The 26,160-nt window shown below is 42.3% G+C and overlaps 1 protein-coding gene and 1 long non-coding RNA gene across 11 annotated transcripts in view; one reads left to right on the forward strand and one right to left on the reverse strand.

The window, feature by feature from the left end:
• Nucleotides 1-26,160, reverse strand: part of CACNA2D3 (calcium voltage-gated channel auxiliary subunit alpha2delta 3) — a 945,543-nt gene that overhangs the window by 545,705 nt on the left and 373,678 nt on the right. The window lies entirely within an intron of this gene.
• Nucleotides 1-26,160, forward strand: part of LOC140610154 (uncharacterized) — a 32,048-nt gene that overhangs the window by 2,427 nt on the left and 3,461 nt on the right. The window lies entirely within an intron of this gene.

The following is a 26,160-nucleotide window of genomic DNA, read 5'->3' on the forward strand; positions in this document are numbered from 1 at the left end:
AGTTCTGAGTAAGGATTCGTTAGCCCCTATGAATAGCCATGCTGTTCAAAAATATATAGCTCGAGGATCTCAAAATTCAGAAGGACCACTAACTTAAAGCCAACGAAATTGAGAGCTGTATGCTGCTCTGAGTGCCCCCTGGGGAGGAGAGGTTTAGCTCTAAAGGGCCACAACTCATGTTACATGGTCCTTTTGATTTGTTTACCATCTCAGGAGGTAGATGTCTATGGACAAAAGGAGATAGAAATGTGCAAGAACTACTGGGTATTTACCCCCAAAGACATAGATGCAGTGAAACACCAGGACACCTGCACCCCAATGTTTATAGCAGCAATGTCCACAATAGCCAAACTGTGGAAGTAGCTTCAGTGTCCATCGACAGATGAATGAATAGAGAAGATGTGGTCTATGTATACAATGGAATATTACTCAGCCATTAGAAACGACAAAATCCCACCCCATTACCATTTGCTTCAACGTGGATGGAACTGGAGGGTATTATATTATGCTGAGTGAACTAAGTCAGTTGGAGAAAGACAGTCATTATATGGTTCCACTCATACGGGGAATATAAGAAATAGTGAAAGGGATTATAGGGGAAAGGAGGGAAAATGAGTGGGAAAACTTAGAGAGGGTGACAAAACATGAGAGACTCCTAACTCTAGGAAACAAACAAGGGGTAGTGGAAGGGGAGGCGGGCAGGGGGATGGAGTGACTGGGTGATGAGCACTGAGGAGGACACTTGATGGAATGAGCACTGGGTGTTATACTATATGGTGGCAAATCAAACTTCAATAAAATATATGTTTTTATACATACATATAAAGAAATGTGCAAGAAAAGGAATCGGCTAGTTTATGAAAGGCATCAGACAGGGTTCTTTTGCTAGCAAGCAAATGACACTCACTATAGCAACCGAAATCAAGATGGAATGTTTTGAAAGTATACAGGACCTCACAGAATCAACAGGAAGACTGGAGTATAAGATCTGAGAAAGAAGGAATGACAGATACCATGGATTTCCAAGTGGCAAGAATTGGTCACATTATGGTCAGGAAAATGACAAAGAAAGAGTATCTGGGACATTCTGCTTAAACTGAAGTCCTGGAAGAGTCCGATGGGCCATGACTGGGTCAGGGGCTTCTCTCTGACTAAGGAAAAGCTGAGAAGCTGGCTAAAGTCTTCAACCAAGGACATTCATTGAGGAAGCATCCAAAAGAACTGGGCATCACCTGGTGGTTTCACCTTCACCTTCACCATTGAACAGCACAATGAGGAAGTCCAGAAGCAAAGAGAAGTGGAGTACATAAAAACGAAATCTTCAGCCTTCTCTCCCCAACAAAATGAAACAGCAGCATGTTTTAGAACTCTATAAGGCAAAGATGACTTTGTGGCCACTTTGATCTGTGACCCATGACTCAGATCAAAGGAAGAAACCGTGAAAGTCATTTTCCTGCCCAATCTCTTCTATCTGCCTGTATTAAAGACAAGACACAGCAAGAAACAAACAAGAAGGCTGAGCACAATGTGACCAACCCTGCGAGGAAAATCCCTGTCAGCCGGCTGCAGATGGAGAGCAGAGTCCAGTGCCGGGTGGTCTATGGAAGCTCTGTCTCTTCCCATCACGTCAGGTGAGGGGAAGAGAGATCCCAGTGAGGTCTTTCCCCTCCCACCTTCCTAATTTCTCCTAGCAAAGAAGCCTTAAAGAATTAATCATAGACAGAGCTACCTTATATGGAGATCCAATATACAGAAACTGGAGCCTGCCAAGTTATGAGTTTTGCAACAAAATTACCACAACCTAAGACACTGCCTAAAATGAACTGTGCCTCATGACCATGTCCGCCTGGCCTCCTCCCCACCACACACAGACACGCATATACTTAGACGACAAAACTAAACAACCCGGGAAAAGGCAGACAGCTGGTGGTACAGAAGAATTCCTGGTCTAGCCTGAATTCCCCAGAGACTGGTTCTGGCACAGAAAGCTGCCTCTTCTATCCCTCCTCTTATGCCCATGTATCCCCCTACTGTAAGTAGTCTCTTCCACCAATAAAATAAAAGAAGTTGAAACCGAAGTTCATTAACACTTTCCCTTTGGCTTCTTCCCTACTGACTCTCATTCAGTACCTGTGTGGTAGGCCAGGACATACATTACATCTTGAAACGTTCCACGCAGCCCTGCCCTACAGGTAGGTACTGAGAGCCGTGTCTACAGATAAGGCAGGCTCAGGGAGATGTGAATCATGTCCAAGTTCCCAAGCAGCTAACATATAGGGGGATGGTTCCACCATGCACTAGAAGCCCAAGCTCCTTCTCCATCAGGTCTCTGACCTTCATCTGTGGCTGGCCACAAGTAAGACAGGAACCCCGCTTCTCAGAGGACCATCCAAGGATTCAATTGCAAGGAACAACTGCCACCCAACAATAACTTATAATAAGTGAGTGCTTTGCTTTTTTTCATGAATAAAAATGTCTGGAAGTGCGCAGTGAAGGGCAGGTGCAGCTGCTCAAGAATACCACTGAGGCACCAGCTTCTCTCATCTTCCTGGTCTACCACCCTTAGCCTATGGCTTTCATCTTCATGGTAGTAGAATGGCTATTGCATCTCCAGGCATAGGATCTGTCTGTGTTCCAGGCAGGAAGGAGGGAGAAGGGGAAAAGCTGTCTCTTTACAAATCTTTACGCTGTCAAGTGGTGGGAGAAACCTTCTCTAGGAGCATCTGTCAATTTGCCACTGGTCAGAACTAGGTCACCTGGCCATTCCCAGGTGCACAATAGGCTGAGAGATCACGGAGAAGACAAGAAGGGGATGGAAATTGACTCTGTGAATCATGATATAGAGTCTACCATGATGGGCCATATCAATAATTTAAGCAAATTCAAGCAAAGGGAACAATTCTTTATGGCTTTCTTCGTTCAAGAACCAATATAAAACCATGCATAATTAGAGACTTGAAAGTAAAAGTTTTTGTGCTGCTACCATGCCAATCAAATATATCATCCTTCATAATTTATTCACTCCATGAGCCCTTGTTGGGTCAAGGATAATTTTTTCAGTGAATGATATCTGGCACTTAAAATGCACTTCAAAACGTTTATTGAGTTGAACTAGATCATGTTTATCTAATAATGAAGAAGAAACATTTCCTGAGTGCTGGGTGCAATGATTCAAAAGAAACAGATGGCACCATTGCTACCTGTAAAGAGTTTGTAAATCCAGCAAGAGGGCTCAGGAACACAAGTATATACTATAAAACAGTCACTTGCTATACTATGATAATGAGATAGGCAGCTTGAAGGTAGGAAAGAGAAGTATGTTTAGGGTGGGGTTTGATCTGGACCCAACAGAAAAACACCTACCACTGCTGACGTCACTCCTAACACCACCGTCAGCCCCAAAGAGGAAGAAGCTTCAGTGCCTGCTGCTTTTTATACCAATCCTTCAAGTCGGTATGACCCTCTACACACACTCTCCAGATGCTTAAACCCAGTTCTATCTGGGTTGAGCTGGATCTCCAGAAATGGAGAGAAGAGAGGTTGGAGGCACCTCAAAGAAAAAGCAAAGCAGTAACACAGGTCTAGAGTATGAGTAAGAAGAGGGTGGGTCACAAGCCTGCTGGGTGTTACAAAGGTTCAGAGGGAAGTAAAGCAGAATCTGGTCAGACAAGGACAGAGAGCCATCCGAATGCAAGAGGAGGTCTGGACTTGTGGATATCAGAGTATCAGAAAGACCCTAGTTATTGTGACAGTGATATGAGGTCACTGTGGACACTGGAAAAGTGTATCAGATAGCTATGTGGCAGGAAGGAGAGGAGGGGCAGATGGGAGAGGAGGAAACTAGTGAGAGCTGGCTCCAGCTTCCCAATGCAAGAGGGTGAGAACTTAGTTTCCTGTGGCAAGGAAAGTGTATAACCCAGGGCTAAAGGGCAGACTTACTTGGGTGCTTTGCCAGCTACCAGCCTTCTCTGCATGTTTTGTGACAGAACCAGTCCCCTGGCCACAGCCCACTGAAACAGGGCTTATTGAACCACAACATGATAAAAATACAGCCACAGTCTCTCCCTCCTAGGAATCTGGGGTGGAAGTCAAACCTTCACTACCAGCACTGGCCTCAGAAAGGCAGGTGAGTTCAGGGCTGGGACCTGTGTTCCTGGCAAAGCCCAGAAAGCCATGCTGCAAAGAGGTTGAAAAGAGAAGCAACAGTTGCTAGTGGGCAGGAAAGAGTGCCTTGGTTTCTAAGAACTACCCTTCTCCTGCCACAGCCCCTCAGGAGACCTTGGTTCCGTAAATTAACTCTCTATCCTCTCTATCTGTAGAGGCTAGCTTGAGTGGGTTTCTTTCATTTGTAAGCACAGTGACCCCAGTGGAGACAAAGATATTTCAAAGTAAGACACAAGAGGGGCTGGACAAAGGTGACTCCAGGCTGCTAGCCGTGATGTCCAGTAGATGGGAAGGTGGTACCTTCAACTGCCATAAGGCCAGCAGGATGGGGCCCAGGGGGAGAGTAATGCTGTTGATCTTTAGACAATGGCGAGGTTTCTCATCCATGACAGGTGGAAATATGGAGCCAGTCAACCAATGCCACCAACCCATACCTGATCAAGAATTGGCTACTGGTATGCCCATGTATCTTGCACAAAGTTATAGCACAAGCACTAAATTTATGTTTGTTCATTCATTCCAATATTTAATTCTTTTTTTTAAAAAAAGTTATTTATTTATTTATTCATTAAAGACAGAGAGAAGCAGAGACATAGGGAGAGGGAGAAGTAGGCTCCCTGCAGGGAGCCCAATGCAGGATTCGATCCCAGAACCCTGGGCTCATGCCCTGAGCCAAAGGCAGAGGCTTAATCACTGAGCCACCCAGGTACCCTCCTAATATTCAATTCTTAACAGAAGCTACCAGAAAATGGAAACAAAATGTGTATTTCATCAAAGTAAAAATGGCAGATTAATCTTTTTGGTGTTATATAAAGCTTAGATCAAGTACATCATTTGTAAAAATGATCACCAATCTACTAGTGCCTCCCTTAATGATTGTTAAATTACCCCTTTAATAGATAATTAATGCATTTAATGCCTCTGACTCTAATGATTACTTTTATGCAAATTTGACTGATAATAGCTGGCAAACACAATACCCCCTTTATCATGATTTAGCCATCTTAATGCCCTTCCTACAAAAGACAGGTCACCTTAAATGCTTTTAATAATAATACAGTTCAGCTTTTCCTCTAAACAAAGAAATATGCATTAATTATACATTGATTTCTCAAAGAGTTTTTCCACCTCCCAGAGAGTTGCTCTAAAACTCTGCAATAAGAGGTCATCCTAATTTCCCAAGGATGGATTTTACTTAGAAAAATTACTTAGAACATTTACTTAGAAAAATTTTCACAACTCAAAATTAGTTGTAAAAGTCTTCAAGCCCCTGATGTCGGAGCTGATAAAGGCAAATCACCCATCTTAAGGCATATCATGAAACACAAATTAGGAACTAAAATCCCCTACAAGTCTGCTTTCAAATTATTTTGCTATATTTAAGAAGTAACCCACAAGGAAGTTAAAAGGTTTCGCTGAGAAACCAATAGATTTTCCTGATGTAAAGGGCATTATGATCATAAAGGAGTGACTGTCCCACTTTCTATCTCCTTCCCATGGAGTTAACAAAGCCCTTCTTATCCTCAGAAAAATTTTAGTAGCCATTCAATCATCACTAATTTATTTATTTATTTATTTATTTTTATGATAGTCACACAGAGAGAGAGACAGAGGCAGAGACACAGGCAGAGGGAGAAGCAGGCTCCATGCACCGGGACCCCGACGTGGGATTCGATCCCGGGTTTCCAGGATCGCGCCCTGGGCCAAAGGCAGGCGCTAAACCGCTGCGCCACCCAGGGATCCCTCATCACTAATTTATTATACTTCTTTTTGTCTCTAACATTTTCCTGAATACAACCACTACAAAACTGACATACACACTATGTGTACAATTTACACCTATGTTTCCTCTCTCCATACTACCAATGAGTCATGGGGTATCCATACTGTCTGTCCACTTGTGGCCAGTGAGTCATGGGGTATCCATACTGTCTGTCCACTTGTGGCCAGTGAGTGATGGTGTACCAACCTGCAAACATTCTCAGTCACAGACAGTTTCTCTTGCTAGCTGCATGCACCCCTGGCTGCCATTCATTTGGCTTATTGACTAGCAAGTTTAACCATCTTGGCTGACGAGAGAGCTACAAGGGTCATGTCCACCCATGCTGTAAGGAATCAAGAAAATAATTCATAGTGTCCCTAGGAATCCTCAAGGAAATGGACTTTTAGGCAATCAGGGATCCTTGGACATAATGAAAAGATTTCTTGAACATCTCTGCAGTCTGGGAGAAAGCAACCAGCAAGGTCTGAACCCCTTGGCTGAAGGCCTACTGTGATGCAGGCACATATCTTCTGATTCTCTTACAGCTTGCATTTCCAGGAACGCTACCCCTTGCAAAATGGAATCTGCAAGAATCTAACTTAGCACATGAGTCAGAGTGAGCCAAGCAAACAACACATGAGAAAATACCCAAGGGGCTTTATTTCAATTAGAAAAATTCAGAAACAAACACACACACATGGAATCATAGAGCCTCCCAACAAGCATGCCCATTATGTATGGCTTGTAATGGTTAAACTGAAAAAAAAAAAATGTCTTGAAAATCATCTCTCAATAAAGAAACAGAAAAATAAAGTGATGCATCCATACCTAGAACAGTAGTTATGAGGATTCATTGTAAAAAAAAAAAAAAAACATACTGAATAACAAACAAAAAAGCAAATTGCAAAATATCATAAAGAATATGGAACCAATTATAGAAAATCCTCTTCAGCCAACACTGTGCATTTTATAAGGTACATGCACAAGTGTATAATCATGTTTTGAAAAATGTCAGAAAGGAGAGTGACCCATTTGAAATAGTCATTGTTCCAGGTATTACAATATGGATACATGATCTATCAGCATCTACTAGCAGAGATGTTTCTAGTGACGTGTGGAACTTACTTGCATTTAGCACTTAGGGCCCTCTACCCCCACCCCCACCTTTAAGTTTAACTGTCTTATTATGCCTCCATATACACTGAGTACCACATTAGGGTTTATAACTTTTGCTTCAACCATAAAACATCATTTAAGGAAGGATCGTCTATTATATTCACACCTGTTTTTACCCATCCCAACATTCTTTCCTTTGTGAATTCAAACCCTTCTTCTCCTACTATTTCTTTTCATTTAGAGAACTTTCTTCAGCCATTCTTTTAAAGGTAGACCTGATAGCAATGAATTCTCTCAGTATTTCGTAGTCTAAGAATTCTTGTACCTTTGCCTCATTCCTGAAGGATATTCTTGCTATAATTGACAACCTTTTTCTTTTAGTATATGAAGAGTATTACACCACTTCTTCTGGCCTCCTTGGTTTCAGATGAGAAACCTTCAGTGATTCAAATAGGTGATCCCCCTAGAAGTAATGTCAATTTTTTTCTTTGCCTTTAGTGTTCAGAAGTTTAATTTCGATGAGCCTTCATGTGAATTTCTTTCGGTTTATCCTATCCAGGGTTTACTCAGCTTCAACTCCTTAGATCTGTAGGTTTATGTCTCTCACCAAATTTAACAATTTTTCAGCCATTATTTCTTTGAATACTTTTTCAATATCAGTCTCTCCTCTCCTTCTTGGTCTGTGTTGATATAAATGTTATTATATTCATAACATTCTGTATTATATTATGTTCTTCTGTTATTGTCCCACAGACACTCCCTACCCCCAGGTTCTAGTCTTCTTTTCCTCAATCTATTTCTCTCTGCTTTACAGACTGGGTAAATTCCTGGATGATTCCTACTGATCTATTTTCAAGCTCACCAATTCTTTCCTCTGTAATTTCCACTGGACTACTGAGTCCATCCGGCAAGGGTGTGTATGTGTGTTAGAGAGAGAGGCTATATTTTTCAGTTCTATGATTTCCATTTGGTTCTCTTCTTATAACTTCTACTTCTTGGGTGAGTTTTTCTAATTGTCATTTGTTTTAAGAGAATTTGTAATTGCTTTTTTTTTTTTTTTTTTTTTTTAGTATTTTAACATCCTTGTTAGATAATTCCAATATCCAATTCATTCTTGATTCATGTTAACTGCCTTTTCTCATTTAAGTTGTAATTTTTCCTGGTTCTTGGTACAATGAGTGATTTCCACTATGTCCTAGACATCCTAGTTATTATATTACGAGACTCTGGCTCCTATTTAATCTTCCATTTAGCAGTCATCCCCCCGTTGAGGTTCAGAGGTTCAGAGTGTGTTAGCTTCTCACTGGGCCCTGTTAACACTATCTCAGCAAAAGTGACATGCTGAGTCATGTTCTTTTATTGCACTCCGGTGAGATGGCAGTTCAGCTCTCCTCTCAGCCCTGCTGACATCTTTCTTGTGAAAGTGAGACTCAGCTCACCTCACCTTGTTGCCTATGAGTAGGCATGTCCTGAGTAGAACAGCTCCCTGTTGGACTCTATGGCCCTTGGAGGAGTGAAGGACTGAGAGAGAAATGGTATAGAATGGACATGGACACTCAGCTGCCAGCTGGGCCTCACACTAGGGCTGGAAACTCTGGAGTACTGACAGCCCCACCTCATACCACCTTGATCAGTGTCACTGGTGCCATGCAGGACTCAGCCAATACTAGCAGGGGATGGAGGCGGGCCAAAGCAGAGTGCCAAGTAGCTCTGCTTCACATCATCTCATTCAGTTTCATTGCTGCTGCATAGTTGTGGAGGATGGAGGCTCAGTTTCACACTGGAGTGGCAGAAAGGAGAAGGCTAACAACCCTCAATTTGTACTGCCTCATTTAGTCTTGATGCCAGGCTTGGGTGGAAGTTCAGCTCACTCTGGACCACGGCACCAAGCAGAAGATGAAAGGCCAGGTCCCTGCTCAGCTACCCAACCAGTAAGAGAAGCTGACACATTAGGCAAAGAATTGGAGATTAGCTCCTTGCTCAGTTCCTCCGACACCACCAGGTAGGGGGACTGAAGCACTGCTGCTTGATTCTGCTGGTTAGGAGCATGGAAAGGGGCAGGTATGAGGGAGGATTGGCTCTCTGTTTGGCTCTAGAAAACGATAGGGAGGTGAGGAATTATTTTTGCCATTGTATCTGACTGGCATAGAGTGAATATTGCCAAAAAAGTTTTCTATTAGGCCATCCTTTTCCTGGTCTTCTGTCTAGAGGAAACTGACTTTTCTTACAGTCTGTGTTTATTGGAGGTCCAGGTGGGAAGCTTTTGGAGTGTTCTGTACATGATGTATGACAAGTAATAAGGAAACCCAGGGGACCCACAGCTATGTGGTTCCTCATGTGTGAAGGTCCTTAAGCCATCTGTCTTCTTCTTTCTACCCTTCAAAGTCTTCCTATGCTCATTTTTTAAATGATTTCTAGAGTCTTTTAGTTTTAAAAGGGAGGACCTGAGTATAATGAGGCTATTTCATCTTTGCTGGAAATGGATGGATCAGTAACATTTTAAAATTTCTTAAGGAGGATGGATTCTAAGGTGTTACTTTGCACAATTCAAAGTCTAATTTTTCAAAGACTGAAGAACATTTTATCAAAGGAAAACTAACTCCTGGCAAAAATATCTAAAGATGACAATACCTCCATTTTCAGAATATATTCATTCAGTATTTATTTACTGAACATCTACTAAGTTGCAGACACTAGCTAGTTCCCAGAGTTACAACAATAAAGAACATAACAGACACTGTCTCCATTTGCATACAGCTTATGTATCCAGAGAGTTAGACACTGACCAAGTACATAAACACCTAGCTACTCATAACAATGGTTAACTGTCCCCTTGAGCTATATCCCTTTCTCCTCTCCCCAGCCTCCAATGTCAAATTAAGCTCAACACAGAGTCATTTTATTATCGATTTCATAAGTGGATTTGTGTGCATTTTTTGCTTTGAAACAAAACATCAGCTCCATAATATTCTGATTAAAAATGTGTTAGCCGACCCAAATTAAAACCTTTTGATTTTTTTTAAAAAGAATTCCTCCACTTAATTATTTTAGCCCAAGCAAAAGGCATGGTGAAAAGGCTATGACATCAAGCAAGACCCACTAATCCTTGGTCTCCATTTACAATTGGAACGCAGAAGACACAATGCAGACAGCCTGTTCAGAGAACTTCCCAAAGTGTCAACCTTTACTTCTTTCTCATTTTATATTTTAATTAAAATAAATTGAATCCAGGCAGGCTTTCTTAAAATTAATGCCTGAAGTGATTTAGAAAAAAAAAAAACCATAATAAACAGCAACAGCAATACGTGTATGCCAAAAGCCTCACATTCCTAATAACTTTGTAATGTTTCGATAAAACCTTAACAGAATCCTAACCAAGCCTGGATGGAAAGAAACACATGAAGTGGGTCTACTAACACAGAAAACTTAGGGAAAGTGATTTCAATGCTATTGTTTTCAAGAGAAAACTCACAGCTTGTTAGGAAAAGAGCAAGATTTACTTCCTCCTTTTTGAAATGAAATTACAGTAATTTTGGAAATGACACTGTATTCTAGAATTCACTTTGGTAGAGAATTGCACCTGCATTTTTTTGCTTTAGTTCTATTTTGATATCAGTCTCAAACACAGTGAATTAAAAGATGTAAAACAAATACCACATTTGTTTATCCCCAACAGAAAAGAATTTCCTATTTATTTTCTGATAATGAAAATAATATAATTTCATCATAAAAATTAGAAGGCATAGGAGGATCAAAAACATATAAGTAGCTATATTTCCACTAGTCTACTGACATATAGTCTTTTAGATGTGTATCTATGAATACATACATTAATAAAAATGGAACAACAGTACAGGGCATTTTGCAGTTTTTATTTTATTTTGTTTTGCCTGAGCATGTAGCATGGCTGTCTTTCCACATTAATGAATATAGACCTTCATCACAGTTTTTATGGCTGTAATTTATCTGAATCCCTTATGGATGAACATTAGGTTTGAACAACCTGCTTTATTAATCCATTTATAAGCACATATTTTAATAAAGCTACAAGGTTAGGTTTATTTCAAGGACATACATTTAAATTATAATATTTTAGGGACATCTGGGTGGCTCAGCAGTTGAGCATCTACCTTTGGCTCAGGGTGTGATCCTGGAGTCCCGGGATTGAGTTCTATATCGGGCTTCCTACGAGGAGACTTTCTCCCTCTGCCTGTGTCTCTGCCTCTCTCTCTCTCTGTGTCTCTCATAAATAAATAAATAAAATCTTGAAAAATAAATAAATAATGTATAATATTTTAGGGACACCTGGGTGACTCAACAGTTGAGCATCTGCCTTTGGCCCAGGATGTGATCCTGGGGTCCCGGGGTTGAGTCCCACATCGGGCTCCCTGCATTGGGCCTGCTTCTCCCTCTGCCTGTGTCTCTGCCTCTCTCTCTCTCTCTCTCTCTCTGTGTCTCTCACAAATAAATAAAATCTTTAAAAATTGTAATATTTTAGAGAGTGACATTGAATTCTAGAATTCATTTATTCCAAAAATGCATCTGCACTTATACATATATGCTATTGTATGAAAGAATTAGTTCTCAAATTTCCACAATATTCAAATAAATGTAGAGAAGATCTCCACTGACAGAGCCTTCATAGATTTAAGGTATTCACTGTAGTCTGAAAGCGTTGGTCTTGCCAAAGTCATTACAAATCTGGAGGATACTCAAGGGTCTGGCTGGTTTGGGAACTTCCTGCCACATGGACCCTGGGCACATCTGAAAAACCCAGAATACCCAAGACCCATCAAGAAACCAGACCATATTCAGGACTAGGTCAACTTCTGAGTATGTTAAATAGGAAGAGGAGCTTTAATCAAAGACATAAAAAATGGTTACTTGCTAGTTTAAATTCCAAATGTTGCCTTTGGGGACAAAGTTATAAATTACAAAAGTCAAACGATTCACGGGGGATCTTTGTAATAGACGCACAAATAATTCTAAATGAGCCCAACAACTTGATCAAAGTTGTATTGTTGACCCAACCCCACTACTTTTAACACTTTGATTGAAGGGGAGAGAAAATATCAGTAATTTTTCTGAAAGTGAAAAATAGCGACACTACATCTTGGTAAATCCGCAGAGAATAATTTGTATCGAAAGGGACACATAGCAAATAACAAATTCACATGTACAAGCTCATTTTAAAACTTGCTTGGGGCTTGGAAATGTTTTCACATTTTCCCACAATTTACACAGGAAGTTGTTGTGTAGCAAGGACATAATTAGTATTAAATATGATTAATTCATACTGTGGGGAAACTCAGGAAGTGTTTTGTGTTTTGATACTGTGTTGCGGCTTCTTTTTCCCCAATCTCTGTCCACAGTGCAGTTGAGGAGACATTTATAGGGCATTCATTCCCTGAAACTCTAAACAGAATGTCAGATTATAATCAGGGAACTTGGGCTTTTCTCTTCCAGTGACTGGGAAATCTAACCCTCTTATGATTACATTATTCTTATTTCATGGATGTTAAATTTTCTGCAATAATGAAATCCATAGAAGACTATGTAAAAATTAACCCAAGCAAATATTTCATTCCATCATCCAAATAAAGTTCCTGGCAAAAGCCAACTACTTCACATTTTGAGGGGCTTCATATTGCTGAGAACCAAGGTAGGCAGAGGAGAGGAACAACAGAGGTTAGCACAGTGCCACTCACTACACAGTTGTCCATGAAGCACCACCAGTATAACCCCCAGGAGATGTCCTAGTCCCTCTCAACTATTAAATCCCAGCTACAGCTAAGGAGTGTAAGTCAGGCTTCTCTTACAGAAGGTACTACAACAGCAGGGCTCTCTTGTAAAGACAGGATCTAGATCAATTCCTAATCTAATAGAGAGTTGTAACATCCCCCTCCAATCAGGTGGTATGCTGTTTAAAAGAGAGGAGACTTCTCTTTAACAAAACAAAAAAAAGGAGGGGGGGGGACTGCTTGCCATTACAACAGTTAAAAAAGAACTTTCCATGGGTCTCAAGCTTTTCCGAAAATTAGTTTTATGATTTTTTTTTTGGTTGATTAAAGCTAACCTTACTCACTTTTAACATTCCTTTTTTAAATTTGAGGATCCCATTCCATATTAGCCATGCTCTGGGGGAAAAATGTAGCTCATTAGGAGTGGAAATCTATAGCAGCTGCCAATCTTTCTGCTTTTGTTGTTGCCCAGCCTAGAACTTGCTCTGCATACTAGAGGGACTGGCTTCATAACCCGTACAGCCAATCATCTCATCGGCCTCCAGGAGCATCCATCCCTCCAGCCCTAGTCTTTAAGCCAGAATGGCTGACCCAGAGATTCACCCTCTTTGGACAAGAGGCATCTGATCCCTCCTATTATCAGGGGCAAATCCCCAAAGGCAAAGACATATTTTTCCTTTCTCAAACAAAATCAAGCATAGATCTGTAAACGGAAAATCAGCTTCACTGGTGTAGGAAACATGCATTAACTAGATATGTTGCATGAATACACACTAACCAAACTGAGGAAGCTCACAAAAGTTTGAAAAAAGCAACATACACAAAGAGCAAGACGGTTTCAATAAGACAGCCTTTCTTATGCTCTCAACTTGATTTGCTAAATTCAGAAAGGTAGAAAGAGATCACAGAAAAGACAAAGTAGGTTCATTTGGATGAACACAAAAATGATATTAAAAAGTCAAAGGTAAAAAAGAAAAAAGAGAAAAAAGGAATACTTGAAAGTTCCATATTTTTAATTCCGGCTTGCCATTTTTAAGGACTTTTTTTAACATCCATAAATGGGCTCACAGTGGCACTGGTGTGAATCGTCAGCGACATCTAGTGGATCGTAATGTTATGGTGTGTAGCTGCAGCTTCGATACAGATCAGATCTTGGACCTCAGTGCCTCACCCCCTACCTTAACATTTTCTTTTTGCAGAAAAAAAAAATAGTAATCGGTGACCTTGATTTAGCTTAATTCAATAAGTCTGTCTGAGTTTAGTCTGAAGATAAGAACACGAAAGAAACCGTTAAGTTGCTTAGTCAACCTGGCGAGGAACATGGTTGGGAAGAATCGGAGAAAAACCTAACTATTGGACGTGCCGAGGCCCGAGTTTTATGAAGCTGCATGGTTGCTCAGACTGAGTTAAATAATCCAAGTGCAAGAAGAAAGGGCCGCACCGTAAGCAAACACCGAGGTAGTAATTACGCGATGATGGCCAATGCTATTTCACCCCTGTCAAGCATATTATGCTTCAGACATTTTTCAAAATGACTTGACATTTTTTCTGCGTGACATGTTTTGGGTTTGATACAGTGAAAACAGCTGGTTGCCTCCTGCTGCCTAAAAAATCCAGCAGCAGAGAAGTGATGATGAAGGCTCTTCACTTTCCTGCAGGATCTCTTTAAAACCCTGCAAAAGGAGCTCACTGCTGTCACATGCTGGTCAGGAGGCAGGAGGGTACAGTGGAAGGGCAAAAGCTTTGGTAGGTAGCTGGCTCTGAGGCCCTGGTACTCATTCCCTACGCTGCACGCCCAGGTCCTCATATCTGACCTTGGGGATGGTATTAACCTGCCAAAATCCTCCACTGCTGAGCTGGGAGGTGGATGAGCACCATCCACTTCCCAGCATTATCATGACAGGTGAAGTAATCAGCATAGTGCCCGAGGTCAAGTCTGGAGTTAGGATCACTAGACTGTAAACTCTGTGCTGGCAGTGAGCAGGTCTCAGGCATTTATGAGTACAAATAGGGCTTCCAGCATAACAAAAACAAAGGACGCCCAGTTGAAGTTAAATTCCTAATTTAACCGGGTGTCCTATATTTTACCTGGCAACCCTACCATTTGCCCAGGCTAGTCCAAAACTCATTATCAATAGCTCCTCTTTCACTTTAAAAAGTATCTTGATTTGGAGATAACTACTTTTGGACTCCTAACTCCGAGCCCATGCCAAGCACTGGCCAAAAATGGAAGAGGCCCTCCACCGTGCATCTATATGACTGAACAAACGGCTCTTTTCTGGATGGGAGACTCAAGGGAAGTACACGTGTCTGAGATGGTGGCTAATTTGAAAACCACCCTCTATTACACTCTATTACACACTTTCGAAACTCTGTTTTATGAGAAATTTTACTTGTTAGTAGATATGTATTGATGACCCACACATGCAGGATTTTCGGGCACTCTTCAATGCCAGATGACAAGGCAGGAAGCATTTCCCCTTCATCCTGAGCTGAGTACAGTCTACACATAAACAATCAGTCTCAGTGCTGACTTCTGATAACACACTCCAAAGCAAATAAAGAGGACAAGAGACCATAAAGAAAGAAAGGGAAGAGGGAGGGAGAGTGGGAGGGGGGAAAGGAGGGAATAAACAAAGAATTGAGGAAGGAAGAGAGGATAGAAAAAAAATAGCAATTCAAGAGTAAAGGAAGACAAAGAGGTAGACAGTACAACCAAACATAAATAAGGAGCTACATGGCATAATATCTTTGAATCAAAAAAGGATTTTCTGATTTAACAGAATGGAAAGAAACCAAAGGACAAAATTTTGCAAACAGACATCACAGCCAACTGTGGTTACAGATTATTTTGTAAAATGAAAAAAAAATCAAAGAATGCATTTTTTTCACAAAGAAAGCCATTAAGAATTCAGATTTGACAGTTGACAAATTCAGTTGTTCCTCAGGGACAGACACAGCACCTACTCTCTATTTGCGGCACATACATTTCACTCCTCAACCGATCTCACTTCTGCACACTAATTGGGGCTGGTATTTATGATGGGTTAATGACAGAGCCAGTCAGGAATGCCAAAACACTATCGTTAATATCACCAGGGAAGAATAGCTCAGCGGGGATGTGCATCATAATTAATGTCACCTAAGAAATTATTTTCAATATTCAAAATATTTAAGTGAAGAATTGGTGGTTATTTAATGTGAGAAACAAAGAACCGCGTAATTGATTCCAAAATATCCCAACCCATTAAAAGGAGTGGAAAGGCAAATATTATGACAGACACATAAAGTACAGTTTATAACAAAGATGGAAGGCTGAAAAAGATCAAAATAATTTGGAGCTATAAAAATTATTGCTTGTTTTATAGCATTCTTGAAAAATAAGTATATTTTAAATAAGACTTTGGGGTCTAACGTAAAGTTTGCAGACATCCTATATCTTTAGAATACAAATAAAAATGTGTCTACTGGCTCTCTCCTACCACCAAACTGATAACACAGTTTACCCTTCTCTTGCTTACTGTAAGTCAGAGATCGGCATCTGCCTGGAAAGTCATCCAAGACACACACACTCAGTTTATAGTCATTAAATCTAACTGTCTGACCAAGAGGACCAACTCAACTCTCATTTAAACCAACCAACCTCCAATATGCCCTGTGATGGCCAATGTCTTCACAGCTAAGAATATGCTGATTGTAACTGCTCTGCTGCTTTAGAGACCACATGTCCATCATCAATCTCGGTCTGTAGAAGGGCAGCAAGATCATTCATTGAAGCACGTCTCCCAGTCTGTACTCTGTGAGGGTTAACAAGGCAGAGCTATGAGATGCTCAAGGGCTGGGGACTGGTCCCTGCCTCTACCCCCAGTGACTGACCTGGGGCCTGGGGCCTCAGAGCTGCTTGTACCTTAGGGCTTATTCACTGAAACCAAAGGGAATATATGATAGTGGAGGAGAGTTAAGTAAGTACATTGATTTTTCTACATTTTTAGAGGAAAATTCAGACTTCCTCTGCCTGGATCATCTCTGAGCCTGGTGTCCTTCTCACCTAATCCTTCATTTGTAGCTCAGAGGAGTTAAAAGGACTTGCCCAAGAACTCACCCAGCTATTAAATGCTATACTGGGCTTTGAAATTAGATCGGTCTTACTCCTAGATTCCTTCAATAGTTGAGGCTGCTTCAAGGAGGAGAAGCAACTCTGGGTACTGCTCATCTGCTCCTCCTGCATCCCCTTTTTCAGCTCTATCAACAAGGCAGATGGGATAGAGGAATGCAAAGGATGCCGGGATGGGGGAATGTCGTGATACAGGGATGTGGGCATGCAGAAATGTGGATGTGTGAGGATGCAGAGATATGGGGGATCAGGGATGCAGAGGTGCAGGGGTGTGGGTATGCAGATGTGGGGGTGTAGAGATGCAGACAGGCAGGCATGTGGAGATACAGACACACAGAACTATAGGGATACAGAGATATGGGGGTGTGGAGACACAGTCAGGATTGTGGGAGATGCAGGGTTGTGGGGACATAGAGACACAGAAGTATGCAATGAAGAAATGTGGGGGCGTGGGGCTGCAGGGGTGTGGGAGATGCAGGGATGTAGGAATGTGGGGAGAGGATGCAAATGGTAAGCAGAGGCAGAATGGAGAAATCCAAGTGCAGTGGACCACGGCAGTCCAGAAGCTGCTGGGCATGTGGCAGAGGCAGCCTCCTGGCTGCTTGCCCCATCACCAGAGTGCAGAGCCCACCAGAGGTCCTGGTTCCATCTACAGCTCAGGAGTAAAATGCAAAACAGTCCTCCACTGGCGGGATGAGGACTCATCATCAGTCATGTAGTAAAGCCTTCCTTCAAAGAGGAGCAGGCTCATCAGGAACAGTGGTCATCTAATATGCTTTCAGGCACAAAGGGAGAAAGTGGTTGTTGCCCTCGGGGTGAAAACACAAACAGATTCCACAGTGTCCTTGAGAAACATGAAAGTCCAGGCTGTCATAAAGAGTTCCTTTTGTTGCTTCAACATCAGAGCTGTCTGCTTTTTCTGGGGCCATGAGCCAGAAGCTTCTCTTCTCTTCTAACCAGGGTCCAGAGTTTTCATCAGCTGTGCTCACTGCTTGGCCAGGGGTAGGCACCATAAGTCACTCTAACCATGACTGAATACCTAATTTGTAAGGTCCAGTACAAATGAAAATGCAGGGTCCCTTGTTCAAAAATTATTAAGACTTTCAAGACATCACTAAGACAGTGACAAAGGTTTTTCCTGGCTTTGCTCCCTCTCATGAGAACAGGTAACTTGTACACATGAGAGAAATCTAGAAGCGGAGGTGAGGAGGAAGCACCCTTTGTACCACAGAGACCAAGACAGATAGCAATGGGGTAAGAGAAGCAGCAACCTGCTGCTTGGTGATACCCCGCCACCTCCCACCACTGCCAGAGGCACCACTTCCTCCAGCCAGAAAAGAGAGCCCACAGTGGCAACCAGCCTTCCCAGCATTGTGCGGCACTCTGTGGGAGCCCCTCCTCTGACCTCACACCGCTGTGATTGCAGGGGACTCTTTGGGGCCCAGCCCCTGGGAATCTGACTGTGATGAAGAAGGGGCAGGGGCTTGCAAGGACCAGCACTGGGTCTTGGCAGACCGTTCATGCCTGTGGTGCCCAACTAGCAACCCCAACCAGCAGCTTTGCTCTCCTCAAAACCACCTGGACGGGTGCACTCTGACCCGAGAACTTGGTACGGTGCGGCTCTGCCTTGGAGGCCAGTTTGCCCACACTCAGGGTGCTGAGTCACAGCCCCACCTGCTGCGGAGGGTGCCTCCTGGCCCCATGTGACCAGACGGCTGGCCCCAGCTCCTGGAAGCTGGGCTCAAGAGACAGGATGGTGGAGCTGCTCCCCGCAGGGCAAAGCCAGGACTGGGTGTGCAGGCCCCCCAGGCTGTGCACAGGCAAGAAGACTGATTCATAGCTAAGGCTGAGGGCAGCTCCCGGCCCCTCCTACCCTGAGAGCCTGTTTGGGAAGGTGAGAGTAGTCTGGATGGTCCCCCCCACCTCCCGCCCAGGCGAGGGGCTGAGACCTAGCCCCCACCCAGCTGCAGGCCCAGCTGACCAGCAGGCTGTTCACAGCTCCTGGAAGCCCTGTGGCCCAGTGGCACTCGAGCCCAGACAAGGGCCGGCAGAGCAAAGCCAGTGGCCCTGGTCAGCAGGGGACTGGGGCTGCAGGTAGGCTGGACTCACGACAACAGAGAGCTTGACTGGTTGCAGAGCTGCTTCTCCCACTGCGTTCTGGCAGGGAATCTGCTTTGTAGCTGCGACCATTGCTGGGGACAGTCTCCAGCCTGTCCGACCAGGGAGCCCAGCAGAGCACAGGGGAAGCTGTGGCGCCCGTTCAGCAGCCCTACCTACACTGGCGCTCTGCACAGAGAGCATAGCCTGTGGCTTCTCCTGCGTGTACAGAGCAAAACTGGTGGCCTCCCCTGACCTGGGAACTGCGTGCACCCCCAGGCCTGACCCAGGTTCCTGAACAATGAGCTGTACAAGCTCTGGGCTGTGGTCTGATCCCCTGCCAGGGCCTGGGAAGCTAATTCATAGCCCCCCCCTACCATCGAATAGAGCACCAGGTCCCAGTCATCCTGCAAGGCCAGTTGGAGAACCCAGGCTGCTGAGGAGGCCATCCTGCAGCCTCACGTGGGCGCGGAGCCAAGGCAGGGGTCCTGCCCATCAGTTCTCAGCCAGGCACACCCCTGTCTCGGTCCTCAGAGTTGCCTTGCCTAAAAATAGACCAAAATAGCAGGTCCCACCTGCCCAAACACATTACCAGCGCACACACCCAGAAACCCAAACTGGGCTGACTAGTGAAGAGCTGTATCTGCCAAGGGAAATCTACAAACTCTGGAAGAGGAGCCCTACTACTCAAATGCACAGATACCAATGTAAGGAATCAAGGATCATGAAAAATCAAATCAATGTTAGCTGAACCTATTGTCCTAATCATTTTACAATATATGTAACTTAAACCATCATGCTATATGCCGCAAACCAATATAGTGAAGTATGTAAATTATTTGTCAATAAAACCAAAGAAAAATGCAAATTGTAACATATTTGCCAAAGTACATAATTTAATATTTTCAGTATATTTCTACATAAGTCTCCATATCTTATTTCCCTCTGTCTTTATCCAATGTATAACTTATATACAATAAAGTAAATCAATGTCAAATGTACAGTTAACAAAAAGAATGTGCTGTGGGCTCAAAATTAAATTAATTATTTAATTTAAAAGAATAATTTCAATATGGCAATAGAAGAGCATTAAACCAAGCTTGGGGCCCTGTGTGCCCACATAGGATGCAGGCCCAAGAATTCAGGCCTGGCTCTAATACTCCCCAGCAGGTCAGAGAGGAGCCTTAGGCCAGGGGGACTAGAAGCTGCTTTATTACATAGACTAAGAGACATTCTGCTCAGGAAAGCAAGTGAAGGTTTATGTAAACCCAGGGCCTGTGTACAGAGTACACGCTACAGAATCAGAAGCCAGGATACCTCTGATGGTAAGGCAGATGGCAACAATCTATCACCAGTTCCAGGTCTGCAGCCACAGTCAACAAAGCACCCCACATCAGATCTCCATGTTCAATGCCAATCCAAAATGTGATTATCCAGTGCCAGCCTCATGCCAGGCCTCATGCTCAGGGCCCAGGATGAAGGGGAGCACAAGAGGCACACAAGACTCACTTGATTTTCACCAGAGCCCCTCAGGACAGTGGGATCCTGAAGCCTAATAAGAGAATGAAAAGGTGTGGTCTGATGTTGGAGGCTCTGAATCTCTGGCTTCCTTGGGATGCTACTGTAAGGCAAGCAGCAGAGCTAATGGATATTTACCACCAATTCATCTCTTTTTTCTCTCTTAAAACTTTTAAAAACTAAATTTTGATTATCCCAGATAATTTTTTTGTAATAATCTAAAAAGCATCCCAGAAAAGACTCACATCTCCTTTGACCCCACTGCTAATAATAGGCCCTTCCCCAGATGCTACCAACAGACCTTTTCATCTGTAATAACAGACATACATAAATACTCACTAGTTGTATGCTCTTTGTGTGTGTGTGTGATGAACATCTTGACTTTTTTTTTACTATTTTATTTATTCATGAGAGGCAGAGACATAGGCAGAGGGAGAAGCAGGCTCCCTGTGGGGAGCCCAAAGCAGGACTCCATCCCGGAATTCCGGGATCATGCCCTGAGCAGAAGGCAGAAGCTCAACCAGTGAGCCACCCAGGCATCCCTATCTGTATGATCTCTTTAATCTAAGTTATATTACATTGTACACATAATTCTTAACCCTGCCTTTCATTTTTAAAGTTAGTATATGTTCTGGGCACCATCCTTGCAATCACCTGTACATTTGCTTTATTCCTTTTAGCTAGTACCTAGAATCCCATTCCATGCATATGCCACAGTCTCAATCAGTCTCTCCCATACAAGTAGGCATTGCAGTGCTTCTACAGGCAGATGAAAGATGTGGGGTAGATGGTTCATAGGGTCTGTGCATTTTTAGTTTTATAAGCTTTTGCAAACCTGACCTGCAGTGTGGCTGTCCCAGTAGAGTCCCATTTCCCCACACCTCACCAACATCTGATATCACCACCACCACTACCACCATCATCATTATCATCATCAACCATCATTGCCATTATTTTGCCAACTGGTCAGTAAAAATGGCATTTCACTGCTTTAATTTGTTTTCCCTTGATTACTAATGAAATTGAGCATCTTTTCTTTGTCCATGCAATTCTACTCCTGTCAACTGACTGCTCATGTCTGTTGCCTATTTTTCTACTGCTTCTTTGTGGTGGATTGATATGAAGGAGTTTTTATTACAGTATCTTTGTTATCGGCACAAGGAGTTCTGTTTCTATCCTAGATACTAGTCCTTTGTTGCCTGTATTGCAAACATTTCTTTAAACATTTCCAAATTGAAAACATTCTCTTCAGATGTCCCTAGCACCAGAAACTGTACAAACCCAGAAAAGGGTACAAACATCATAGCACTTAGGGATCTTTAGGGCACAAACTCCAATTTGCTGTTTCCTTTGGAAAATCCTCAGTGTCACAAGGATGCTGGAAACCACCATGAGGGATGATGCACAGGGACCAGCACAACCCCAGGGGATTTCTGACAGTAATCGTTACCAGGTTCAATTATCTGCTTTACAAAAGCAGGGCTCATTCTCTCTCTCTAGCCAGTGAACCCTGACATGCAGACACTACAATTAGAAGCAAAGAATAAATTAAAAGCACATCTTCTCTGCCATGGGGAATAATGAGCACGAGGGCAGGCCTAATCATATGTTTTAAAGCTGTTAAGTGAATTAAAAAAACAAAGACAATGGACAAAACCAAGAGGTGATTCACAAAGCTCTCAGTGATGTGGACTACCTATCTGCTGTTGAAAACATGGATGACAATGTATCTCTCACCCCAAGGCTCCTCGCATATTTTTTCTTCCATGATCATCTGAAATTTACTCCCCTAAATATCTCACCATCCTGAAATGAGAAGTGGCCTAGGGCAACATGCTGCTCAGTGGCCTGAATCTCTTCTTCTCATATGTATTCATTAAATCCTTATCGCCAGCATGCCCTGGTTCCCAACCCTCAACATGATAACTGTGCAGCAGGAAATAGTTACCTCTCCCAGAAAAGCAAATACGACAATAGCTCTCCCCCCACGGAGTCTAGGTGAACTTTGCAAATCAGATCTGGATTCTGGCATAGTGGAAGGACTTTCATCAGTAACTTGAATCCCATCAGCAGACACTCCCAAGGGACCCCTGAGGACCTCCTGCTCAAGAGCAAGAGTCACCTGCTCTGTCTTTTCCCCATTTTTAGTCTATTAAACTTAAAGATAAGAGAAAAAGGCAAGGGAAAGAAACAAACAGCACAGCACACCTGACTCACTGTATCAGGCACCTCAAATTGCTGCTGGCTTCCGGCTTGCTCTCACAAGGTTAAGGGAAATATTCTAAAATCTTTTCTTTGCAGGTAAATCTAAGAAAATAACGAATGAATGAATAAATGAATGAGTGAATGAATGAATGAATGAATGCATACTCAGGGCCATTGGTATAGAAATGATGCAGATTACAAATGTCCCCAAACACTGCCAACAAGCTTACTGCAGGATCATCTCTCAGAAGGTGCCTCTTGCTTCATCTAAGAGCACAGCCCCCTATCCCTGGGAAGAGCATCCTGTGGATGGTAAAGGGTGACTTCAGAAAATGTAGGAGCAATAGCATTAAACACTGCAGAGACAATGCTGTAGCCCCATGGAGCAAGAAAACAAAAACAAAACAAAACAAAACAAAACAAAAATAAATAAATAAATAAATAAATAAATAAATAAATAAATAAATAATAAAAACAACACCTACCGACTCTACTGAGTTCAACCTATATCCTTGACAGTCTGCTTTCCATATTCACTACAAATTCCAATCACTCATTAACACCAGCTCTAAGAAAGACTCGGGAAATAAACACCTATAAACAAAGGATGCTTTCTGGAAAGTGTAATATTTAAGTTCTGTTCATAGAATCAAAACCAGATCATTTGTGACCTTAGGTCCATCACGTGGTCCTGTGTAACTCTGGGTAGTTTAGCTAACTTTCTAAACATCCATTATCACTCCTGAAGTGGGAGCAATAATAATACCTACCTCCGCCAGAATGGTGTGAGGATTAAATGTGCTAGTGATAAACCCCAACTGCTACCTCACCTGACAGTCTAAAGTATAAGGCACATCTTAGGATTCTAAGTCAAGATCCTACAACCCCTCTCAAATGATATCCTGAGGCAGGATATGGACCTGGCAGGGGTATGATTGAGATTCAAGGTTAAAACCTGCAGTTGGGGGTATGGCCTAAGAGACCTATAAAGTCTATTTAGGTGGCTCCAAATCAAAGAGAATTTTGCTGAGTTTAACCTGATAGTTAATGTTGTCTCTGGAGTAGAACACACAAAGCCAGAGACTCCAGACATCTGTCCCTGCTAAAACATTTTTAAGAGCACGGTGGTGTTCCTGAAAATTTAAATGGGAAGGCATGCTCCCAGAAACCACCTGCTCTACAGTTCAATGTCGTTATTTACTTAGAAGGACACAGAAAAATTTGGCACAGAGAGTCAAAAAAGAAGTGTAGAATATAATAAATGCCTGGTATTTAATAATGAAGACAATACTTAAGGCAATTATAAGAGAGATTTCCTTTGGAGACATTAATGAAAAACTGGAAAAGGAATAGAAAATATGTCCTAGCAGCAGTCTCCTGTTTGTGTTTCTTGTCTGACACATAAAGAAACCTGTTTAAACAAACAATGAAACCAAACTGAACAATTAGCCTAGTGCTCCCAAACTGGCTGATGATTATGAAGGGAAATTGTTCCAGGTCTTTTGCTCTCTCTCTGCCTACTCTGATAAGGGGGCCTCTGACTGTCTGCCATGCATACCCAGGAGGGTACAGGTGTTGCCCAAGGTGGTTTTGAGTTCAGCCCCTCTGTGGACATGCAACACCCAATCCTGTAGCCCACCAGGTTCCCAAAGAGGCTTGAAATGGCTCAGATGCCAAGTCTGGGTAATCCCCCCACTGCAAAAGAATTCTAGAATTCCAATTCCAGGGATGCCTGGGTGGCGCAGTGGTTAAGCATCTGCCTTTGGCTTGGCATGATCCTGGAGTCCCGGGATTGGGTCCCACATCAGGCTCCTCGTGCTTCTCCCTCTGCCTATGTCTCTGTCTCTCTCTCTCTCTCTCTCTCTCTCTCTGTCTCTCATGAATAAATAAATAAAATCTTAAAAAAAAAAAAAGAATTCCAATTCCAGAAGCATCAATCTTTGGCATCTTCTCTTTGGCAAATTATGCTTCTTAACCTCCTTTCGCATGGGTATCTGACTCTTGAGATGATCCTTCATTTCCTCCACTCCAGTCATTCAGTCCTTCTTCAGATATTTATTGAGTGCCAGCTGTGTGCCTAAGCCCCAATCACAATGTTGAAAAATGGATGTGGTGTCTGCCTCACAGAGCTCACAGTCTGCAAAGGAGGCAGAGACTAAATATGCAATTACAAGTATAATCAACATCTCTGTATTGCAAGAGTATTGGTTAAAATAATAATCACAATGGTGACAATGGTTACCCCAAACTGGGATCAGTGTGCTGAACTCCATGTGATTAAAAACCCCATGGAAGCTTGACGTCCTTATGGGAGTATCACCAACCTAACTTACAGAAGAAACTGGGACTCCAATAGGCTAAGAAATTTGCCCTGCATCTTACCACTAGTAAGGAAAAAAGCCAAGATTCAAATCAGGGTCTTTTGGCCTTCAGAAGACATTCTCTGGACAGCTAATATCATCTCCTCATCCAGAATGTTAATCAGCAGATATAATGAATCCTCTTTCATTTCCTCATAATTAAAAAAAAAAAAAAGCATTTTGACCAGACTAAAGCTGGTCATAGTTCATCATGCTCTTGACCTGAGTTTCAGAAAATATTGCTATGAAGCTGTAAATCCTTCTCCTCTCTATTCTTGATTCTTTTAATCAGAACCACCTCTACATTTCAGCCAATTTCATGTAGAATGAGAAGACAAAAGGCTTTCAACCTAGAAAAAAAATTTTCGTGGTGTTGTATATTCTCAGCCACCTGAAACCTCTTAGGAAGAAACATATATTATTAATATGTTTATATGTGCAACATAATCACTTCCAAGTAAGTCAAAGCAAAGGTTTGATTTGGTTCTGAATTTCTTTAACTATACAGCAAACTAAGGTTTAGAGTGAAGCAAGTCATTTCAGTTCCACAATTAAGTTCTTAAAAATCACACAGACACACATAGACAAATACATACACACACACTCATACACACGCATACATGTACAGGTACATGTGCACATGTGCACCCACACTCATACACAAAGTTCCTTCTATGTTATTCATAAGAATCTCTTTAAACATAAATAATAAAATTATTTATGGGGTGTCTGAAAATGATCCAACCAAGCAATCTTTTCTTGAAATTTACCTTTTTCAAGTTTAAAGTAGGGAGTATATATCTATTTAGAAGGAGGGGGAAAAAGAAAGAGAATTTTTTTCTCAGAAATGTTTCCCTCAGGACAAAGTTTTGCTGTAGAAGTAGCTGGATTTCCCATAAGAATGAGCATGCAACCTACAGAGAAATGACTGCTATCCATACCATGTGAAATGTCCCAACCTCACCAACTTAAGTAGTTCTGATCAAGAAGGAAAATCAAGGTCCCCTCACCCCACTCCCCTGTGACCTGAAGTAACTTGAAGTCTGACAGGTCATGTGACTTTCCCAAGGTCACACAGTTGAT

This window comes from Canis lupus, chromosome 19 (assembly GCF_048164855.1).
Source record: "Canis lupus baileyi chromosome 19, mCanLup2.hap1, whole genome shotgun sequence".
Taxonomy (NCBI): Eukaryota; Metazoa; Chordata; class Mammalia; order Carnivora; family Canidae; genus Canis; species Canis lupus.